General features: G+C 46.5%; 1 pseudogene; it reads right to left on the bottom strand.

Annotated features, from left to right (window-relative positions):
* Positions 1–469: 469 nt before the first annotated feature.
* LOC116882666 lies at positions 470–1,896 on the bottom strand (annotated as a pseudogene).
* Between the last annotated feature and the right edge of the window lie 4,439 nt (positions 1,897–6,335).

Here is a 6,335-nt window from a genome sequence, read left to right as displayed (position 1 = left end):
GATGGCCAAAACACATTCAGTGAACTGAGTGGAAAAAAAAAACAACACAAGACCCCAACCGAATGCACTAGAAACGCCCCCTCTGTACTCCTAGCAGACAGATTGAAATCCTAGATGTCATGCCATGTGCAGTTAAACAAAGCAAACATGAGATGAAAACCTATTCAAATCCAACGGTCAGGCACTTGGGTCATGTGACCCTGAAATGCTAGGACGGTGGGCAGGACACCACACCTGGGGACCAGGTGGACCCTTAGCTCAGGGAGGGACCAAGCCAGCCCTGTACCCCAAGCCCTGAGGGACTGCCTCACACAGCCCTCACCCCCCACCCAGCCACCTCCTGGCTCCTCTAAACAGGTACCATGCTCACCAGCAGAGAATGTGGAGACCCTCTCCTGATGCAGGGAGCAGACAGACAGAATCGGGGGCCGCCAGGCCTTAGCACGAAATGTGGAGTGGCTTACCTGCATCAGGTGACTTCAGGGCCCTGGCCTTCCTCCCTGGACGATGCTGGGATCCTGGGGTCGTGGGTGTAGAACATGGCCTCTGAGATGTGGCTGTCCTCCACGGACCTGCCTTTGTTGTTTCTGGCCACAAAACAGAAGGTAAAGCACGTCTTGGCCCTCCGTCATGGGTGACTCATGGTTCACCTTGGGCAGGCCTCTGGTGCCTCATTAGAGGCATGGCCCTTCCGTATGGCACCCACTGTGTGCTTGAAGTTGAGTAGCACCTCCACCGGCTTCTTGAACATGATCCAGAAGGTACTGGTGGAGCCATCACAGCTGAAGCCCAGGTCGTTCTGGTCCATGGTGCTGTCCATGTGGAAGATCTGGATGTTCACACGGTGATCAGTGGCCCCATGCACGGAGCCACAGAGCCCAAAGCCAACCACGAAAATGCTCTTGTTGATGGAGAGTACCCTCAGCGGCTCTGCCCACCGCTGGAGGCCATTCGTGCTGCCACACCCCTTCCTGTGGGGGCAGGAGCCATGCTGATGGATGAAGTTCACACGTGGCCCAGGGTGGACGGCCAAGTACAGGAAGAGGCTGCCCACCTCGCGGTCCGCGAGGATGTCCTTCTGCATGGGCTCTGCAGCGGATGCCTCAAGGGTCGTCGCCGGGAAGCCGATGAGGGCAAACGCCTTGCCTAGAACCACGCGATTGTTCTCCGGCATCACCTGCGGCTGCTGTCGCCGACACTTGGCCTCGGACCAGCGGCTTAGGGCAATGAACAAGTGTACCTCTGAAGGCCTGGGCTGTTCAGCCCCAGCCCGGCCACCAGCGTGTCTGGGTCGATGTCTGTGAAGCCGGTGGCAGAGAGGGTGTCTCTGTGTTTTGGCCGGGCATCCTTCAGGCACTGGCTGGCTGGCTGCGGTTCTTGGAAGAGTCTGGCATGTCAGCAGTAGGAAAGCGTGGTGGGCCTGGAGGAGCTCTTCTGGAACTCCACGCGGTGGGCCTCGAGCGCCAGCATCCCGTGCTTCTCGGCAGTGGGCTGCGTGGTCATGACCTCAGGGGAGCAGAGAAACTGGAGCGGGGCCAGGAAGACGGCCGGCTCCACCTCCGACAGCTGCATCTCGGTGCTCAGGGAGCCATGGCCGTGAACATGGCGCAGAAGAGAAGTCCTTGCCGGCCCGCAGGTGCACAGCCCAGAGAGCCTCGTTGCTGAAGAGGAAGGCCAAGCGCTTCAGAGTGCGCTCGGGAGGGGAGGCCCGCACACCAGCATTGCCACCTGCCACCCGGGTCCTTCATCACCTGCTCCCACCTGCCTGCCCGCTGAGAGGCCCCAGGGCACAGGGCTGTGACGCGCCGCATTGGCATTGGCTCCCCGGGCGCTCCCACCGCCTTGTGGGGGCGGGACTACCAGGCGGGGCCTGAGTGCTTCCAGGTCGCAGTTCATCTCCCCTTCCACGCTTTGTAGTCCTAGCGAACTCTGGTGAACTCCTCAAACGCTTGGTCTGGCTTATGTCTCAGCCGCTCCGTAGGCATTGCTCTTGGCGTCCACCTATTTGTTGCTACACACAAAGGACCCTTAGGCGACCGCCCTTGACTTAACACCTTGGCCGCACTGCTGTTGCAGATACCACCTTCTTCCCAGGCCCCTCTGCCTCTGTGTCGCTCAAAATACAGGCTTTGTGGACCCGTACCCGCAGGCAAACTGTTGCTGGTCTGCCAGGGGGTTAAGTAGGGAGACGAAGAATAACAAACTTTTATCGCAATCCGGCAGAGGAATTTTTGTCTGTTGAATCTAATAATAAAAAATGGGGTTTGTACTTTGGATGCCTGTTCATGTTTGTTAATCCGTTTTATTGTATTTTATCACCAAATTATTGGTCTGGGACACATGATGGAGGGGAGAATCCCTAATCCTTCTCCAAAGATAATGTCAGAAATACTACGATAAGCCCTTATCTTCTCTGAATCCAACTCTCCTGGCTTCCCTCCCACTCCGCTCTTCAGAAGTTTACAGGTTGCCTTCATCTCTCTCAGGCCCACAGATTTCCCCTTTCCTGATGAATGCCTGTGCATCTGTTGGATTTCCACAAGAGAGGCCACCCCTCCAGGACCCTTTTCCCTGCTCTGCCCAGAGCCCCATACTGTCCATAGCATAAACAACAGCGCAGGGCAGACTTCAGCCTCAGTGCCAAGACTCTCAGCCCCTAGCCCAGTGCCTGGAGCACGAGGAAGCCCATCAAACTTCATGGTGTGAATGGGTTTCACGTGAGGAGCCTTGGGAGCGCACCATACACCAACTGAGAAGCTATTTTCCATCCGCTCGTTTCCTCCATGTTTCTTTGCCTTCCCTAACTCTCGCAGTCAGCATCCCAGTTGTCAAAAAATTAGCAGTGAATTAAAAAGTGGTACAATCCCTTCGGTGGTCAGAGACAAAGTTAGAAAAGTCCAGGTTGCAAACCATCCTCTAGGTTATATGACTTCTGGTTTCTGGGAACGGAGAAGGAACAGCCATGGTGTTTTGGTCAGAAAACTCGTTCTGACAATCTGAGTACGTTCTGGGGATCTGCCAGCCTATGTGGAGGAAAGTGCCTTACCTTCATATGAGCACAGGTGGCGAATCAGGAGCCTGGGTTGAGGTCTTGGCCAGGTAGAGTGTAGCCCACCAAATGAATGCCACAGCCTTCCCTATCCTATGCCACTGTATCCTATAAAGTGAGTGAATGGCCTCCAGGATGACCCTTGGGGCTAAGCTAAGGGCTTACTAATTAGTGATCCTATAGCACATTGGAAATAGAAATGTCAAGTGTTACTATTAATAGTCATATTTCCTCTGCTCTGGTTTGCAAGGTCCCTTATGCTTTTACTCCAGAACCTCTGGAAAGTAACAAGAAATGTGGTTTGGAGGGAAAAGAGAGCTATAACTATAGTGTAATTCAGTATGGCTAGAAAAATAAAATGCAAATGAATAGGTTGCCTTTCTAGAGAGACCTGGAAGACTGAAACCCTTAGAAGTTAACTGCTTTAATACATAAAACATAAATCTTTGGTATTGAAAAGAAAAAAACCCAAACAGTTAAAGGACAAGTGAAAAAATGATAAAAACATCTTTTACATAGACAGCAACTGAAAGAAGAGTATCTTTAATATATAAAGAGCTCTTTCAACCAATAAGAAAATGAGGAATACCCGAATAGGAAAATGGGCAAAAGGCATGAGTAGACAATCCACAAAAGAAGAAGCATAAGAAATATAAGTTAACTCTGTATAAAGACTGAGAGCAATTTCATTGGCTATCTCTTTGATTACAAGTGAGACTGAACCTATCAAATATACTTTTTCATTTGTCAGCTAGGCAAAGATTAAACTTAGTGATCCTCCCCAGGCAAAGTGAGGGAAAATGGGCATTTATATTTACCACTAATGGGACTATAAATAGGTACAGCCTTTCTGGAGAGCAACTTGGCAATGCAGAACAAAAGCCTTGTCCTTTGACTCACAGACTCCACCTGTAGGAAAGAATCCTAAGGTGTCATCAAACAAGTAAACAAAGATGTGGACGGTAAGATTGGTTGTCTCGGTGAAGTTTATAGTAGCAAAACCGGAAGTTATCTAAATGTGTATCAGTAGATGATTGGTTAAGCATACAGCAGAATACTGGGCAGTCCCTTTTAAAAGACAAATAGCTTTGTATCTATTGATATGGAGAGATGTCCATGACATGTAGATGTCACTACATTAAAAAAAATTGGAAACAGAAGGTGTGGGATGCTTTGAGTTTTTGAGCATTTAAAAATGTATATGTGTAGAAAAGCATCTGGGTAAAAACACTGTGCAATCATACTTTTTTGATGATGGAATTACAGGTGACTTTTATTTTTTCTTTTATACTTTCTCATAATTTCTTGATTTTTTTTTCACAATGTAACTTTATGGTTATCTCTGTTGAAAAATGCCTTTTAGGGAGCCCTTGGCCTGGTTATTCTGGCTGTTTTGTGGAAGTGGAAGAGACAACGGATAAAGACCTACGGACATAAAATAAGGAAGTGAAATTTTTAATCAGTGCAAAATTCGATTGTTTCTCTCTGAAATCAGTATTTCCTTATTCATTTTGGAATCCACTCACTTCCTTCATGGAAGCTTCCCTACTACCGGCCTCACCTCTTTCTCTTGAAAATATCCTGGAACATTCTATTACAGTTACTGTCCCTGAGATCATTATTGGGTAGAATAATACATGTATTTTTAATTTTTAAAATGACTAATAAAAAATGATTGCCATTCAACTCTGCTAAAAAAGCATCTCCCCCCGGCGATACATATTACGACCTCAAACCTCTGAGTGAAGCTGTGCACAGGTCTTGCTGGGCCCAGCTCCACTGGGATCATTATCCCCAAGTGCCCAGGGCACCCTTCACCTCTGCTGGGAGCCAACATCCCTGCAGTGTCTCCGAGTCACCTTTGCACGCATCGAAGCCTGGGGATATTCTTATGGGACCAAGTCAGGGTCTGATCCCATGTTTAGAAATGTAACCTGGAGTACCAAAGTGTGTTCTGTTAATAAGTCTTATGCCATCTCGATCTAAGTGTTAGGATAGGAATATGAAGAAAGTTCCAGTCTTTTGCAGAGAAAGTATTCACTAGAAAAATAAGAATATAGAAGAATCACAGTTCTCTAGGCTATATTATTATTATTATATAATTTATAATGGTTTATATATCATATACATATATATACCACTTGATAAATAATAATACATATATAAGTACACAAACATAATAATACATATATATCTTTTGATATGTAGTGTATATATACTATATATATAATATTAGTTTGAGCCATAAGAAATTTCTTATACTCAACTCTTTTTTGGCCTATAGAAATGACAACTTCCTAAGGTTTGACATTACTTGTTATTGTTCTGCTGGTAGTATCTGGACAGTTTTATACTACTAGAAGAATTAAACAGGTCATAATATCCCGATGATGTTGTTGTCTTTGTAGATCAGTGAAAACCTCTTTCCAGGAGGCAGAAAAGTGAGCATTTTACGTGGATTTGCCTTTGACCGAAGTGTACCTATGTGTGTATGCATGTGTGTGTGCTCTTAGAAACGCAGCAGAAAACCATCCGGCAAATTAAAAAAAAAAAAAAAAGAGTCTTAACCTAACTTTCTCTGGTGCTCTATTCAATAATTGCTTTGTTGAAGTTGCTTTTTGAGTCTGTGTCTTTTTTCAGACCTTTCATCTTTAAAAAGGGGGAAAAACATTTTCCCAGGCGACATTCCTGTATTGCTTTTGGTTTCATACATCATGGGCTCCACTGGTCATCCTTAGAGACCGTTCCGTCCTTTGACAACTGGCCAGAAGTGTGAAGCAACTTACCCACATTCACCCAGCTAATTAAGACCGAGCTGGAACAAGAACCCTGGGTTTTTCTACCTTTCCCCCCTGCAGAGGGAGTGGGGGCTGTTATCATCAGTCCCCCTCACGAAGGACAAGGGCCTTGGGCTGTGTTAAATAGCAGGGGCAGGAACCAGTGGCCTGGAAGGTTGGAGAGAAAAGATCATCACTTGACGAATGATTGTGATCACTATTAATGTTATTATTCATATGCTATGTCTGTGGCAGAAAACACAAGTTTATTTAAAATGCACATAATAATTTGAGTTTGCTCCAACATTTATTTTCTGTCTAAATTATTTTTTAACTGATATGAATGCCAAGGCTTGCGAAGACAAAAAGCAAGGCTTTTTAAAAAATCCATAACCTTAAATTAAGACCACATTTATTCACACTGCTGCTTGCAGCCCAGAACTTTCTCCCTTTTAACCCTTCAGTGATATCAGCAAGCCACACTTCCACCTCTTCTTGGCCCAATTTGT

Source organism: Lontra canadensis, unplaced genomic scaffold (genome assembly GCF_010015895.1).
Source record: "Lontra canadensis isolate GAN:19392208 unplaced genomic scaffold, GSC_riverotter_1.0 scaffold86, whole genome shotgun sequence".
Classification (NCBI taxonomy): Eukaryota; Metazoa; Chordata; class Mammalia; order Carnivora; family Mustelidae; genus Lontra; species Lontra canadensis.
This window is presented reverse-complemented; position numbering and strand designations above follow the sequence as displayed.